Source organism: Scyliorhinus torazame, chromosome 1 (genome assembly GCF_047496885.1).
Source record: "Scyliorhinus torazame isolate Kashiwa2021f chromosome 1, sScyTor2.1, whole genome shotgun sequence".
Lineage (NCBI taxonomy): Eukaryota > Metazoa > Chordata > Chondrichthyes > Carcharhiniformes > Scyliorhinidae > Scyliorhinus > Scyliorhinus torazame.
This window is the reverse complement of record NC_092707.1, coordinates 87262190-87279188: the sequence shown is the minus strand read 5'-3', so window position 1 is coordinate 87279188 and position 16999 is coordinate 87262190. Positions and strand designations below refer to the sequence as shown.

The 16999-nt window shown below is 59.7% G+C and overlaps 1 protein-coding gene and 1 long non-coding RNA gene across 6 annotated transcripts in view; one reads left to right on the top strand and one right to left on the bottom strand.

Moving 5' to 3' along the window:
• LOC140409345 (uncharacterized) overlaps positions 1 to 16999 on the top strand; it is a 165862-nt gene that overhangs the window by 12476 nt on the left and 136387 nt on the right. The window contains exon 1 of one of the 3 annotated variants that reach the window (XR_011940326.1): positions 1460 to 1580. The exons of the other annotated variants lie outside the window; for them this stretch is intronic. This is a non-coding gene — a long non-coding RNA (uncharacterized lncRNA). Of the gene's footprint in view, positions 1 to 1459; positions 1581 to 16999 lie in introns of those variants that run through there. 3 annotated transcript variants of the gene reach the window in all.
• LOC140409295 (solute carrier family 2, facilitated glucose transporter member 11-like) overlaps positions 1 to 16999 on the bottom strand; it is a 164231-nt gene that overhangs the window by 13728 nt on the left and 133504 nt on the right. The window lies entirely within an intron of this gene.

Here is a 16999-nt window from a genome sequence, read left to right as displayed (position 1 = left end):
GGTCCTCCGGCCGCCAGAGGGCTCTGAGCTCACCGTCTCTGCGGTCCTCCGGCCGCCAGAGGGCTCTGAGCTCACCGTCTCTGCGGTCCTCCGGCCGCCAGAGGGCTCTGAGCTCACTGTTTCTGTGGTCCTCCGGGCAGGAGAGGGGGCTGAGACCAGTCTATACGGTCCTCCAGGCAGCAGAAGGCGAGGAGCGTGCAGTGTCCGAGCTCCTCCGGACAGCAGTGGACGCGGAGCCCGCAGTGTCCAAGCTCCTCCGGGCAGCAGAGGGCGCGGAGCGCACAATATCTGAGCTACTCCGGACAGAAGGTGCTCCGAGATCCTCTGGACAGCTGAGAGCCCAGAGTCTGAACTCTCGACAGCAGAGGGCGCGCGAGCGCGCCATGCCCGCGATCCTCCGAACAGCAGAGGGCGCTGACCGCGCAGTGTCCGGGACCCTCCGGACAGCAGAGGGAGCTGAGCGCGCAGTGTCCGAGACCCTCCGGACAGCAGAGGGCGCTGAGAGCGCAGTGTCCGAGATCCTCCGGACAGCAGAGGGCGCTGAGCGCGCAGTGTCCGAGACCCTCCGGACAGCAGAGGGCGCTGAGGGCGCAGTGTCCGAGACCCTCCGGACAGCAGAGGGCGCTGAGCGCGCAGTATCCGAGACCCTCCGGAGAGCAGAGGGCGCTGAGCGCGCAGTGTCCGAGACCCTCCGGACAGCAGAGGGCGCTGAGCGCGCAGTGTCCGAGACCCTCCGGACAGCAGAGGGCGCTGAGCGCGCAGTGTCCGGGACCCTCCGGACAGCAGAGGGCGCTGAGCGCGCAGTGTCCGAGACCCTCCGGACAGCAGAGGGCGCTGAGCGCGCAGTATCCGAGACCCTCCGGACAGCAGAGGGCGCTGAGCGCGCAGTGTCCGAGACCCTCCGGACAGCAGAGGGCGCTGAGCGCGCAGTGTCCGAGACCCTCCGTACAGCAGAGGGCGCTGAGCGCGCAGTGTCCGAGACCCTCCGGACAGCAGAGGGCGCTGAGCGCGCATGTCCGAAACCCTCCGGACAGCAGAGGGCGCTGAGCGCGCAGTATCCGAGACCCTCCGGACAGCAGAGGGCGCTGAGCGCGCAGTGTCGGAGATCCTCCGGACAGCAGAGGGCGCTGAGAGCGCAGTGTCTGAGATCCTCCGGACAGCAGAGGGCGCTGAGCGCGGTGTCCGAGACCCACCGGACAGCAGAGGGCGCTGAGTGCGCAGTGTCTGAGACCCTCCGGACAGCAGAGGGCGCGAGCGCAATGTCCGAGACCCACCGGACAGCAGAGGGCGCTGAGTGCGCAGTGTCCGAGACCCTCCGGACAGCAGAGGGCGCTGAGTGCGCAGTGTCCGGGACCCTCCGGACAGCAGAGGGCGCTGAGCGCGCAGTATCCGAGACCCTCCGGACAGCAGAGGGCGCTTAGTGCGCAGTGTCCGAGACCCTCCGGACAGCAGAGGGCGCTGAGTGCGCAGTGTGCGAGACCCTCCGGACAGCAGAGGGCGCTGAGCGCGCAGTATCCGAGACCCTCCGGACAGCAGAGGGCGCTGAGCGCGCAGTGTCCGAGACCCACCGGACAGCAGAGGTAAAATTCAAGTTGGAAGTAAACAAAATGTAAATTTGTCTATTTATGTGAACACTGTGCAAACCCCACAAACTTAAAAATCAAGACATTTAGTACACAAATCATGAGCTGCTTTTTTGTCCAAACCAAAACCATTGACAAATGATGAGCCTAATTTGGCAAGAACAGGCAAACGTTCTTTACAAAATTACTTTACTTTTTAAAATAACATTTAAAAGATTTTGTACTCCGGAATCGGGAAACACGCTTTGGTAGAGAATGGGTTTTGACGGTGAAATCGTGGTGGGTGCCGATTTCACGCCAATTCGCAAATCGTGGCTTCGACAGCTGCGTCAACGCGTTCCACTCCGCACGTACAGTAAATGCCGTTTGCATATCATTAGCAGGCCTGACCCAATATGCTCCGGGGCCTCCGTGATTCTCCCACCTCCACAGGGGAAATTCCCAGTGGCGAGGTTCACTTGTCCTGGCACGGACTGCCATTGCCATGGCCTGCAAGGCAGCCATCTTGCTGCACATCCCACTGACCACCCACCTTGGCTCCTGGTTCTACAGACACTGGCCGTGTGGGTGCTGACACTCCACCCCACCACACACGCACTCCACCCTCTGCCATACCTCCCCCAACCAGCCGCCACCCAAGGGTGACAGCCACAGTAGCCCATACATGGGGGGGGGGGCCGGACGGGAGCCACGGAACGTACCGCTGGCAAGGGCAGCGCCAGTCGACAGTACCCCTGGCAGCAGGGACGGGCACCAGCGCCAGTGTTCCCCAGGTGCCCAGCACCAAAGGCAGGTTGTAACATTGTGCACAGTTGTTTGATGTGAATACATATACACAGATACATGCCCAAATTTTTCATAATTTGAGTTGTGAGGATGTGTGAGATTTCTCTCACTGAGAAGGTACTGGTGAGGGTGGCACCATTGCAAGTGATGCTGTTTATGGAGTTGGTACATTCAGCTGATGCCATCGGGTAGTCTGGAGATTGGATAACGTTGCGGGTCGATTGAAAATTTGAAGTACCCTGGGAGTCAGTAAATTACTCTGACAAATTAAACACTGAGAGAAAGTGAGCTACATAGAGCATTCAGTGCAGAAGGAGGCCATTCAGCCCATCGAGTCTGCACCGACCACTTTAAGCCCTCACTTCCACCCTATCCCCATAACCCAATAACCCTTCCTAACCTTTTTTGGTCACTAAGGGTAATTTATCATGGCCAATCCACCTAACCTGCACGTCTTTGGACTGTGGGAGGAAACCGGAGCACCCAGATGAAACCCACGCAAACACGGGGAGGATGTGCAGACTCCACACAGACAATGACCCAGCGGGGAATCGAACCTGGGACCCTGGCGCTGTGAAGCCACAATGCTAACCACTGTGCTACCGCGCTGCCCACTGTGTAGGTTTTACACTACAAAGTGAATAGTAACCTTGTGTCCTAACATTCCGATTTCGGGCAATCAAATAGCATCAGTTGTTGCAAAGCATTGGGCTGTTTGAGAAACCACCTTCTTGTTAATGATCAAGAGTGGGTTTTGGGACTTCCGGTGATGACGATGCGTTGAGCACGTTAGGTGGCTCTCCTCCCGTCGACTCGAAAAATAGCCACTTTTCAACATACTTTGCCAAAACGACGCAGCAAGCACGGTGGCACAGTGGTTAGCATTGCTGCCTACCACGCTGAGGACCCGGTATTGAATCCCAGCCCTGGCTCGCTGTCTGAGGAGTTTGCACATTCTCCCCGTGTTTGCGTGCGTTGCACCCCCACAACCCAAAGATGTGCAGTGTAGGTGGATTGGCCACACTAAATTGCCCCTTCATTGGGAAAAAAAAAATTGGGTACTCTAAATTTATTTTTTTTAAAAGACACAGCAATCCATTCCCCGACCTTAATAGGACAGAGGAAGGAAAAAAGCGAGGGATTATAAGCAAAAATGCCCGAAGGAAACCAAACTAGAGGCAGAACAGACACCAGGAGTAGAAGGGGCCAGGGGTGGCCACACTCAGACGAGCCAACTGGCGCACGAGGCAGAGGAACGCAAGCTTCGCCGAAACAAAAAGAACAGGACAGACAGGAACAAATCCCTCCTGTATCAGGGGGGAACTGGAAGGTATCCTTCACCGAGGCGCTGAGGGAGCACCAGCGGCAGATAAAAGCAGAAGTAAAAGCGAACATTGAGGCCACGGTGAAGGCAGCGGTAGCCGGGACCCTGGCTCAAATACAGATCACCCTGAGCAAAGAAGAGACTGGAAGCCCAAGAGGCCACAACTGACCAGAGCAATCGAATCGTGGCACTGGAGAAGGAGGTGGCGAGGTTGGTCACGACGCAGGGCAGTCTGAAGAGGGCGAGGTTGGTCACGACGCAGGGCAGTCTGAAGAGGGTGAGGTTGGTCACGACGCAGGGCAGTCTGAAGAGGGCGAGGTTGGTCACGACGCAGGGCAGTCTGAAGAGGGCGACGTTGGTCACGACGCAGGGCAGCCTGAAGAGGGCGAGGTTGGTCACGACGCAGGGCAGCCTGAAGAGGGCGAGGTTGGTCACGACGCAGGGCAGTCTGAAGAGGGCGACGTTGGTCACGACGCAGGGCAGTCTGAAGAGGGCGAGGTTGGTCACGACGCAGGGCAGTCTGAAGAGGGTGACGTTGGTCACGACGCAGGGCAGCCTGAAGAGGGCGAGGTTGGTCACGACGCAGGGCAGCCTGAAGAGGGCGAGGTTGGTCACGACGCAGGGCAGTCTGAAGAGGGCGAGGTTTGTCACGACGCAGGGCAGCCTGAAGAGGGCGAGGTTGGTCACGACGCAGGGCAGTCTGAAGAGGGCGAGGTTTGTCACGACGCAGGGCAGTCTGAAGAGGGCGACGTTGGTCACGACGCAGGGCAGCCTGAAGAGGGCGAGGTTGGTCACGACGCAGGGCAGTCTGAAGAGGGTGAGGTTGGTCACGACGCAGGGCAGTCTGAAGAGGGCGAGGTTGGTCACAACACAGGGCAGTCTGAAGAGGGCGAGGTTGGTCACGACGCAGGGCAGCCTGAAGAGGGCGACGTTGGTCACGACGCAGGGCAGTCTGAAGAGGGCGAGGTTGGTCACGACGCAGGGCAGTCTGAAGAGGGCGACGTTGGTCACGACGCAGGGCAGTCTGAAGAGGGCGAGGTTGGTCACGACGCAGGGCAGTCTGAAGAGGGCGAGGTTGGTCACGACGCAGGGCAGTCTGAAGAGGGTGAGGTTGGTCACGACGCAGGGCAGCCTGAAGAGGGCGAGGTTGGTCACGCCGCAGGGCAGTCTGAAGAGGGCGACGTTGGTCACGACGCAGGGCAGTCTGAAGAGGGCGACGTTGGTCACGACGCAGGGCAGTGTGAAGAGGGCGAGGTTGGTCACGACGCAGGGCAGTCTGAAGAGGGCGAGGTTGGTCCCGACGCAGGGCAGTCTGAAGAGGGCGAGGTTGGTCACGACGCAGGGCAGTCTGAAGACGCGAGGTTGGTCACGACGCAGGGCAGTCTGAAGAGGGTGAGGTTGGTCACGACGCAGGGCAGTCTGAAGAGGGTGAGGTTGGTCACGACGCAGGGCAGCCTGAAGAGGGCGAGGTTGGTCACGACGCAGGGCAGTCTGAAGAGGGCGAGGTTGGTCACGACGCAGGGCAGTCTGAAGAGGGTGAGGTTGGTCACGACGCAGGGGAGCCTGAAGAGGGCGAGGTTGGTCACGACGCAGGGCAGTCTGAAGAGGGCGAGGTTGGTCACGACGCAGGGCAGCCTGAAGAGGGCGAGGTTGGTCACGACGCAGGGCAGTCTGAAGAGGGCGAGGTTGGTCACGACGCAGGGCAGCCTGAAGAGGGCGAGGTTGGTCACGACGCAGGGCAGTCTGAAGAGGGTGAGGTTGGTCACGACGCAGGGCAGCCTGAAGAGGGCGAGGTTGGTCACGCGCAGGGCAGTCTGAAGAGGGCGAGGTTGGTCACGACGCAGGGCAGTCTGAAGAGGGCGAGGTTGGTCACGACGCAGGGCAGTCTGAAGAGGGCGAGGTTGGTCACGACGCAGGGCTGCCTGAAGAGAGCGAGGTTGGTCACGACGCAGGGCAGTCTGAAGAGGGCGAGTTTGGTCACGACGCAGGGCAGTCTGAAGAGGGCGAGGTTGGTCACGACGCAGGGCAGTCTGAAGAGGGCGAGGTTGGTCACGACGCAGGGCAGTCTGAAGAGGGTGAGGTTGGTCACGACGCAGGGCAGTCTGAAGAGGGTAAGGTTGGTCACGACGCAGGGCAGTCTGAAGAGGGCGAGGTTGGTCACGACGCAGGGCAGCCTGAAGAGGGCGAGGTTGGTCACGACGCAGGGCAGTCTGAAGAGGGCGTGGTTGGTCACGACGCAGGGCAGTCTGAAGAGGGCGAGGTTGGTCACGACGCAGGGCAGTCTGAAGAGGGCGAGGTTGGTCACGACGCAGGGCAGTCTGAAGAGGGCGAGGTTGGTCACGACGCAGGGCAGTCTGAAGAGGGCGTGGTTGGTCACGACGCAGGGCAGTCTGAAGAGGGCGAGGTTGGTCACGACGCAGGGCAGTCTGAAGAGGGCGAGGTTGGTCACGACGCAGGGCAGTCTGAAGAGGGCGAGGTTGGTCACGACGCAGGGCAGCCTGAAGAGGGCGAGGTTGGTCACGACGCAGGACAGTCTGAAGAGGGTGAGGTTGGTCACGACGCAGGGCAGCCTGAAGAGGGCGAGGTTGGTCACGACGCAGGGCAGCCTGAAGAGGGCGAGGTTGGTCACGACGCAGGGCAGCCTGAAGAGGGCGAGGTTGGTCCCGACGCAGGGCAGCCTGAAGAGGGTGAGGTTGGTCACGACGCAGGGCAGTCTGAAGAGGGCAAGGTTGGTCACGACGCAGGGCAGTCTGAAGAGGGCGAGGTTGGTCACGACGCAGGGCAGTCTGAATAGGGTGAGGTTGGTCACGACGCAGGCCAGTCTGAAGAGGGCGAGGTTGGTCACGACGCAGGGCAGTCTGAAGAGGGTGAGGTTGGTCACGACGCAGGGCAGTCTGAAGAGGGTGAGGTTGGTCACGACGCAGGGCAGTCTGAAGAGGGCGAGGTTGGTCACGACACAGGGCAGTCTGAAGAGGGCGAGGTTGGTCACGACGCAGGGCAGCCTGAAGAGGGCGAGGTTGGTCACGACGCAGGGCAGTCTGAAGAGGGCGAGGTTGGTCACGACGCAGGGCAGTGTGAAGAGGGCGAGGTTGGTCCCGACGCAGAGCAGCCTGAAGAGGGCGAGGTTGGTCACGACGCAGGGCAGTCTGAAGAGGGCGAGGTTGGTCACGACGCAGGGCAGTCTGAAGAGGGCGAGGTTGGTCACGACGCAGGGCAGTCTGAAGAGGGCGAGGTTGGTCTCGACGCAGGGCAGCCTGAAGAGGGCGAGGTTGGTCCCAACGCAGGGCAGTCTGAAGAGGGTGAGGTTGGTCACGACGCAGGGCAGTCTGAAGAGGGTGAGGTTGGTCACGACGCAGGGCAGTCTGAAGAGGGCGAGGTTGGTCCCGACGCAGGGCAGTCTGAAGAGGGCGAGGTTGGTCACGACGCAGGGCAGCCTGAAGAGGGCGAGGTTGGTCACGACGCAGGGCAGTCTGAAGAGGGCGAGGTTGGTCACGACGCAGGGCAGTCTGAAGAGGGCGAGGTTGGTCACGACACAGGGCAGTCTGAAGAGGGCGAGGTTGGTCACAACGCAGGGCACTCTGAAGAGGTCGAGGTTGGTCACGACGCAGGGCAGCCTGAAGAGGGTGAGGTTGGTCACGACGCAGGGCAGTCTGAAGAGGGCGAGGTTGGTCACGACGCAGGGCAGCCTGAAGAGGGCGAGGTTGGTCACGACGCAGGGCAGCCTGAAGAGGGCGAGGTTGGTCACGACGCAGGGCAGCCTGAAGAGGGTGAGGTTGGTCACGACGCAGGGCAGCCTGAAGAGGGCGAGGTTGGTCACGCCGCAGGGCAGTCTGAAGAGGGCGAGGTTGGTCACGACGCAGGGCAGTCTGAAGAGGGCGAGGTTGGTCACGACGCAGGGCAGCCTGAAGAGGGCGAGGTTGGTCACGACACAGGGCAGTCTGAAGAGGGTGAGGTTGGTCACGACGCAGGGCAGTCTGAAGAGGGCAAGGTTGGTCACGACGCAGGGCAGTCTGAAGAGGGTGAGGTTGGTCACGACGCAGGGCAGTCTGAAGAGGGCGAGGTTGGTCACGACGCAGGGCAGTCTGAAGAGGGCGAGGTTGGTCACGACGCAGGCCAGTCTGAAGAGGGTGAGGTTGGTCACGACGCAGGGCAGTCTGAAGAGAGCGAGGTTGGTCACGACGCAGGGCAGTCTGAAGAGGGCGAGGTTGGTCACGACGCAGGGCAGTCTGAAGAGGGCGAGGTTGGTCACGACGCAGGGCAGTCTGAAGAGGGCGAGGTTGGTCTCGACGCAGGGCAGCCTGAAGAGGGCGAGGTTGGTCCCAACGCAGGGCAGTCTGAAGAGGGTGAGGTTGGTCACGACGCAGGGCAGTCTGAAGAGGGTGAGGTTGGTCACGACGCAGGGCAGTCTGAAGAGGGCGAGGTTGGTCCCGACGCAGGGCAGTCTGAAGAGGGCGAGGTTGGTCACGACGCAGGGCAGCCTGAAGAGGGCGAGGTTGGTCACGACGCAGGGCAGTCTGAAGAGGGCGAGGTTGGTCACGACGCAGGGCAGTCTGAAGAGGGCGAGGTTGGTCACGACGCAGGGCAGTCTGAAGAGGGCGAGGTTGGTCACAACGCAGGGCACTCCGAAGAGGTCGAGGTTGGTCACGACGCAGGGCAGCCTGAAGAGGGTGAGGTTGGTCACGACGCAGGGCAGTCTGAAGAGGGCGAGGTTGGTCACGACGCAGGGCAGCCTGAAGAGGGCGAGGTTGGTCACGACGCAGGGCAGCCTGAAGAGGGCGAGGTTGGTCACGACGCAGGGCAGTCTGAAGAGGGTGAGGTTGGTCACGACGCAGGGCAGTCTGAAGAGGGTGAGGTTGGTCACGACGCAGGGCAGCCTGAAGAGGGCGAGGTTGGTCACGACGCAGGGCAGTCTGAAGAGGGCGAGGTTGGTCACGACGCAGGCCAGTCTGAAGAGGGTGAGGTTGGTCACGACGCAGGGCAGTCTGAAGAGGGTGAGGTTGGTCACGACGCAGGGCACTCTGAAGAGGGTGAGGTTAGTCACGACGCAGGGCAGCCTGAAGAGGGCGAGGTTGGTCACGACGCAGGGCAGTCTGAAGAGGGCGAGGTTGGTCACGACGCAGGGCAGTCTGAAGAGGGCGAGGTTGGTCACGACGCAGGGCAGTCTGAAGAGGGCGAGGTTGGTCACGACGCAGGGCAGTCTGAAGAGGGTGAGGTTGGTCACGACGCAGGGCAGTCTGAAGAGGGCGAGGTTGGTCACGACGCAGGGCAGTCTGAAGAGGGTGAGGTTTGTCACGACGCAGGGCAGTCTGAAGAGGGTGAGGTTGGTCACGACGCAGGGCAGTCTGAAGAGGGTGAGGTTGGTCACGACGCAGGGCAGCCTGAAGAGGGTGAGGTTGGTCACGACGCAGGGCAGTCTGAAGAGGGCGAGGTTGGTCATGACGCAGGGCAGCCTGAAGAGGGCGAGGTTGGTCATGACGCAGGGCAGCCTGAAGAGGGCGAGGTTGGTCACGACGCAGGGCAGTCTGAAGAGCAAAGTGGAAGATCAAGAGAACTGCTCAAGAAGGCAAAACTTGCGGATTGTGGGCCTTCCAGAGGTGATCAAAGGCAGCGACGCGACGGTATACCTCCCCTAGTGGGGAGGGAAACTTTCAGCAACCCACCAGAAATGGACAGAGCACACCGGTCGCTGCGCCCGAAACCCAAAGCAGGGGAGCAACCAAGGGCAGTAATAGCCAAACTGCACCGGTACCAGGACCGAGAAAGAACCCTGCGCTGGGCCAGGCAGACCAAGAACTGCCACTGGGAAGGACATAGGATTAGGATATACCAGGACATTGGGGCGGACCTGGCCAGGAAACGGGCTGAGTTCAATAGGGCAAAAGCAGCTCTGTATAAGAACAGCGTACGCTTCAGTAAGCTGTACCCAGCGAAGCTCTGGGTCACACACCAAGGCAAAGAATGTTTCATCACAGCCCCCACAGAGGCAAAGAAGTTTGTTGAGGAATGCGGGCTGGAACAGCGACAGCAGGGGAAGCAATAAGGGGCCCCTGGCAAGGAGCAGCAACACGCCGAGGAGCCAGCGAGGGGGGGGGGGGGGGGGGGGTGAGGAAGCACCTCCCCCCCCCCCCCCAAAACGTACGCTAAACGACAAAATGCAAAGCACTACTCGAGGGAACGCTTCACGTGGGAAATCGTGACCTTGTACAAAAGAACGAACACAGCGGAGAAGGTAGAGCGAAATGGCAAGCAAGAGGCAGCAACTACAGAGAGTGGGCGAGGGTGAAGCAAGACAGTAACTCCCAGGAGGGGGGGTCACCACACTAGCAGGAAAGCTAGTGCCAGGGGTAGGCAGCAGAGCAGGACCGCGGCACACCCCCAACAGGGACACACACACACACACAAGGACGGGAGCAAACAGGAATAGGAGCTTTGGGAAAGGGGACAAAACAGCGGAACACGGGAGGGGGGAGATAAGGGGGGGGAGAAGGAAAGGAGCAGGGGGGCACAGGGAGGGGGGAAAATGGGACTAGAACGGGAGCAGCAATAAGGCTACAAAGGGCCACAACCATGGGCCTGGAGCAAGGAATCACTGCAAGTAACCACTCAGTACGGTCTCAGGGCGAAGGGAGGCCTACCCACATAGCGGACGCAGAGTGGGCGGCCACATTGGGTGCCCCCTGGACAAGGGGAGACCCCGGAGTGCAGGGGCAGATCCATGTGGCGGACGCAGAGTGGGCGGCCACGTTGGGTGCCCCCTGGACAAGGGGAGACCCCGGAGTGCAGGGGCAGATCCATGTGGCGGACGCAGAGTGGGCGGCCACATTGGGTGCCCCCTGGACAAAGGGAGACCCCGGAGTGCAGGGGCAGATCCATGTGGCGGACGCAGAGTGGGCGGCCACGTTGGGTGCCCCCTGGACAAGGGGAGACCCCGGAGTGCAGGGGCAGATCCATGTGGCGGACGCAGAGTGGGCGCCCATGTTCGGTGCCTGATGGAATAAGGGAATCCCCGGAGCGCAGGGACCCAACCACATGGGGAGAGAAGAGACAGCATCCATCTTGGACGGCCCCCTACAAAGGGAAACCCTGGAGTGCAGGGGCACGTCCATCAGGTAAGTATGGTTAATCCCACAGGAGCAGGGGGACAAAAGTCCCCCACCAGGATAGTCACCTGGAACGTAAGGGGACTCAATGGCCCAGTGAAAAGATCCAGAGTTCTCACCCACCTAAGAAACATGAAAGCCAACAGTCTTTCTCCAAGAGACACACCTGAGAGAGCAGGACCAACTGCGGGCAAGAAAGGGCTGGGTGGGACAGACCGACCATTCCTGCTATGGGACGCGAGCCAGAGGAGTGGCGATACTGATTAACAGGAGGACGATGTTTAAGGCGACAAAGACGATTACGGCCCAGGGGGACGGTATGTCATGGTCAGTGGGGCCCCGGACGGGGCGCCGCTAGTGCTCGTTAACGTGCATGCTCCCAACTGGGACAACACAAAATTCATTAAAAAGGCCATGGTGTAAATCCCCGACATAGCAACGCACCATATTGATCATGGGAGAGGGATATTAACTGTGTACAGGACCCAAGGACAGACAGGTCAACCTCCAAAACAGGGAAGACCTCAAGCATGGCCAAGGAACTCAGTCGTTTTATGGAACAGATGGGGTGGTGGACTCCTGGAGGTTCACCCACCCAGGGGAGAAGGAGATCTCCTTCTCCTCCCCAGTACACAACGTATATGCTAGGATTGACCTCTTTGTGCTTGTGAAAGCGGTGCTTCCAGGGCTGGTCAAAACGGAATACTCCGCAATTGTAATCTCCGACCACGCTCCACACTACATGGATGTGAGGTTGGAGACGGGCAGGTCCCAATGCCCCACATGGAGGTTGGGAACTGCCCTATTAGCCGACAAGGCTTTCAGCAATAGGGTATCACAGGCCATAGCGGATGATGCGACCATCAATTCACGTGAAACAGAGAGTAGATGTAAACTGTGGCTTTAATCGACTAGAACAGTGCCTGACTGTGACTGCTCTGCTAGTGAGAGCCGCCTACAGGGCTGCTGCTCTTATACCTCCCCTCAAGGGGCGGAGCCCGCAAGGGCACCAACATGATACATTCCATGGAATATCGTACAATGGTCCATAGGTGGAGCCCACATGGGCAACAGCGTGATACAGTGACAGACATGGTGAATGGTTAATACAATACGTTCACCACAGCGGAGTACATGGAGAACCAAAACGGGGAGGTCTCACCCTCCACGTTCTGGGAGGCGCTAAAGGTCGTGATTAGAGGGGAAATTATCACCTTCAAAGCACGAAGAGACAGGGAGGAAAGGATGGCTAGGCAGCAGCTGGTCGACTCCATACTGGAAGTAGACCGTAAATACTCTGAGGCCCCGACCGTAGAGCTCTTGGCAGAGAGGGAAAAGCTACAAAGGAACTTTGACCTCCTCTCCACCAGGAAAGCAGTGCACCAACTCCGCCAGGCACGGGGGACGCTATACGAACACGGAGACAAAGCCAGCCACCTGCTGGCGCACAAGCTGAGAAAGCAGGCAGCCACCAGAGAGATCGCACAAATCAGAGACAACAGAGGCACATTAGAAACAGAACCAGAAAAGGTCAACAAAACCTTTGAGGCCTTGTACCGAGGGCTGTACTCCTCGGAACCCCCAGCAGGGGAATCGGGGATGAAACGGATCCTCGATGGACGGGGACATGCCAGTCGTGGGAGAGGACAGAAAACCGGGCCTGGTATCACCACTAGAACTGGCAGAAATCATGGAGAGTACTAACTCCATGCAGGTGGGGAAGGCGGCGAGACCGGAAATTTACGACAGCACTGACCCCGTACCTGTGAGGGATGTTCACAGACTCGCTGGCGAGGGGCACACTGCCACCTACACTAGCACAGGCCTCAATCTCGCTCATAGCTAAGAAAGACAAAGACGCCAACCCAAAATCCGAGCCAAAATGCTGGAGGACTGCGTGCCAGAGGTGGTCGCAGAGGATCAGACAGAACTGCGTGCCAGAGGTGGTCGCAGAGGATCAGACAGAACTGCGTTCCAGAGGTGGTCACAGAGGACCAGACGGGCTTTGTCAAAGGTAGACAGCTTACCTCGAAAATCAGGCGCCTGCTGAACGTGATAATGACCCCATCCGGGGAGAGAACACCAGAGGTGATCGTCTCCCTGAACGCAGAAAAGGCCTTCGACAGAATTGAGTGACAGTACCTCATAGAGGTACTGGAGCGGTTCAGGCTCGGATCAGGGTTCACCTCCTGGGTAAAGTTCCTATACAAAGCTCCCATGGCGAGCGTACGGACAAACAACACCAACTCCCAGTACTTCCAGCTGCCCAGGAGCACAAGGCAGGAATGCCTGCTTTCCCCACTGCTGTTCGCCCGAGCGATCGAACCACGAGCGATTGCTCTCAGAACAGAAAAAAGCTGGAGGGGGATCCAGAGGGGAGGCAGAGAGTCTCACTCTGTGCAAATGACCTGTTCCTCTACATCTTGGACCCACAAAGCAGCATGGAAGGAATCATCGTGCTCCTGAAAGAGTTTGGAGCGGGGACTTCCGATTGCGGCTATGCTGAGCTAAGTCGCACGTTCGGCAGCTCCTGCCAGAAACTGACTTTTGGGCTCTTTTTAGGGGCCCCAGCGGCATTTGTTCGACGGTTCCCAGTGTGGGAAGGTGACAGTACGATTTCCCCGGCACTGTATGGATTGGACCAGGAGTGCAGCGGTGAAAAAAGTAATTTTGGTGCAGCGAAAAGTGTGAGGTAGGAAAGCCAAGATTGCGGCGGGTGGAGACCAGGCAGCGTGGGCGCAAGAGCAGCAGGAGTTTCTCAAGCGCTGCTTCACGGAATTGAAAGCAGAGCTGCTGGAGCCAGTGAAGGCTTCGATCGACAAGCTGGTCGAGACCCAGAAAGCCCAAGGGGCGGCGATCCGGGAGGTGCGGCAGAAGGCCTCGGAGAATGAGAACGAGATATTGGGCCTGGCGGTGAAGGTGGAGGCGCACGAGGCGCTGCATAAGAAATGGCAGGAGAAGTTCGAGGACATGGAGAATCGGTTGAGGAGGAAGAACCTGCGGATTCTGGGTCTCCCGGAGGGAGTGGAGGGGTCGGATGCTGGAGCATATGTGGTCACGATGCTGAACACGTTGATGGGCGCGGGTGCTTTCCCGAAGCCCCTGGAGCTGGATGGAGCCCACAAAGTCCTGGCGAGGAGGCCCAAGTCTAACGAGCCGCCGCGGGCGGTATTGGTGCGGTTCCACCGCTTGGTGGACAGGGAGTGTGTCCTAAGATGGGCAAAAAAGGAGCGGAGCAGCAGGTGGGAGAATGCAGAGGTCTGTATATACCAGGACTGGAGCGCGGAGGTGGCCACGAAGAGGGCCGGGTACAATCGGGCTAAGGCAGTTCTGCATCGGAAGAGGGAGAAATGTGGGATGCTGCAGCCGGCGCGACTGTGGGTCACGTTTAAGGACCGGCACCATTACTTCGAGACTCCAGAGGAGGCGTGGACCTTTATTCAGGCCGAAAAGTTGGACACGGACTGAGGGTCGGTTGTGAGGGGATGCCGCGGGGGACTACTGTGGTTACTGTGTTTTGGGGGTTGTTCTGTACTGTTTCCTTGGGTTCTTGGGTGCTGGGTGGGGTAGGGTGAAATGGTTCGAAGTGGGGGTTTTGTGAGAGTGTGGGCGTCGGTGGTTGGAAAGATGGGGCCCCGTTTGGGGGGGGGGAGATGGGAGGCCCGAGGTGGGGGAGCTGGGATTAGGCCCCAAAAGTGAGCTGCGCCAGAGAGGGCAGGGCCGGTCTGATGGAAAGCCCGGGCTTTTTCCTGCGCTAGGGAAGGAAGGGGGCGGGGCCGGGGGAAGGACGGTGTTGGAGAGGAGCGCCCGCTGATGGACAGGAGGTGGGGGGGGGGGGGAGACTACCACACTCAGGGTCGATGGAGTGGCGGGAGTGGCCGGGGTCAGCAGGAGTCAGCTGACTTACGGGAGTGCTATGGGGGGAGCAACGCCGCTATGGGGGGCCTAGCTGGAGGGGGGGAATTGGGGAACTGGGTTGCTGCTGCATTGGCCAAAGGGGAGCTGCAGCCCGGAGAGAGAGTCGGGGCGGGGGTCTGCCGCTGGGGGGAATGGAGAGTGCGGGAGGTGCGGGTACGTGGCTGGCCTAGAAAAGGGATGGCTAATCGGCGGGGGGCGGGAAGCCCCCTGATCCGGCTGATAACTTGGAATGTGAGAGGCCTGAACGGGCCGGTCAAGAGGGCCCGTGTGTTTGCGCACCTGAAGGGACTGAAGGCAGATGTGGTTATGCTCCAGGAATCGCATTTGAGGGTGGCAGATCAGGTTAGGCTGAGAAAGGGATGGGTAGGGCAGGTTTTCCACTCGGGATTGGACACAAAGAATCGAGGGGTGGCGATTTTGGTGGGGAAGCGGGTGTCGTTTGAGGCGCTGAACATCGTGGCAGACAATGGAGGTAGGTATATGATGGTGAGTGGTAAGCTGCAGGGGGTGCGGGTGGTATTAGTGAATGTATATGCCCCGAATTGGGACGATGCCGGATTTATGCGGCTCATGTTGGGCCGGATTCCGGACCTGGAGGCAGGGAGCTTGATAAGTGGGGGGGGGGGGGGAGCTTGATAAGTGGGGGGATGGGGGGGGGGGGGGGGGACTTCAACACGGTACTGGATCCAGCATTAGACTGCTCCAGGTCCAGGACGGGTAAGAGGCCGGCGGCGGCCAAGGTGTTGAGAGGGTTTATGGACCAGATGGGAGGAGTGGACCCATGGAGGTTTGTCAGGCCGGGGGCCAGGGAATTTTCTTTTTTATCCCCCGTCCATAAAGCCTACTCCTGGATAGACTTCTTCATTATGAGCAGGGCACTAATCCCGAGGGTGGAGGACACGGAGTATTCGGCCATAGCCATCTCAGTCCATGCCCCGCATTGGGTGGAGCTGGAACTAGGGGAGGAGAGGGACCAGCGCACGCTGTGGCGCCTGGATGTGGGTTGCTGGCGGATGAGGAGGTGAGCGGGCGGATCCGGGGGTGCATTGAAGGCTAACTAGAGGCTAAAGATAATGGGGAGGTGCAGGTGGGGGTGGTCTGGGAGGCGCTGAAGGCGGTGATTAGGGGAGAGCTAATCTCCACTAGGTCCCACAAGGAGAGTGAGAGGGAGAGATTTGTGGGGGAGATTTTAAGGGTGGATAGGAGGTATGCAGAGGTCCCCGAGGAGGGACTACTCAAGGAGCGACGAAGCCTCTAGGCCGAGTTCGACCTGTTGACCACCAAGAAGGCAGAGAGAGGTGCAGTGGAGGAAAGCGCAAGGGGCGGTGTATGTGTACGGGGAGAAGGCTAGCCAGATGTTGGCACACCAGCTTCGGAAGCGGGAGGCAGCGAGGGAGATTGGGGGAGTTAGGGGTAAAGGGGGGAACACGGTGCGGAGTGCGGTGGGAATAAATGAGACTTTTATGAGGGGCTGTATAGGTCTGAGCCCCCGACGGAGATGGGGGGATGCGCGATTTATGGATCGGCTGAGGTTCCCGAGGGTTGGAGGAGGAGCAGGTCGCTGGGCTTGGGGCACCAGTAGGGCTGGAGGAGCTGACTAAGGGGCTGGGGAGTATGCAGGCGGGGAAGGCACCGGGGCCAGATGAGTTCCCGGTGGAATTTTAGCGGAAGTACATGGACCTGCTGGGCCCTCTACTAGTGAGGACTTTCAATGAGGCAAGGGAGGGGGGGCGCTACCCCCGACCATGTCCAGGGCGCTGATCTCACTGATCTTGAAGCGGACAAGGACCCATTACAGTGTGGGTCGTATAGGCCAATGTCGCTCCTCAACGTAGACGCGAAGCTGTTAGCGAAGGTGTTGGCTACCAGAATTGAGGACTGTGTCCCGGGGGTGATTCACGAGGACCAGACGGGTTTTGTGAAGGGAACGCGGCTGAATACCAATGTGCGGAGGCTCCTTAACGTAATCATGATGCCTGCAGTGGAGGGGGAAGCGGAGATAGTGGCGGCGATGGACGCGGAGAAGGCCTTCGATAGGGTGGAGTGGGGGTACCTTTGGGAAGTGTTGAGGAGGTTTGGGTTCGGGGAGCGGTTCATTAGTTGGGTTAGGCTACTTTACGAAGCCCCGGTGGCGAGTGTGGCCACGAATCGGAGGAGGTCGGAATACTTTCGACTCTACCGGGGGACGAGGCAGGGTAGCCCCCTATCCCCCTTGCTATTTGCATTGGCAATTGAGCCTTTGGCTATGGCTTTAAGGGAGTGCAGGAACTGGAGGGGGCTGGTCCGGG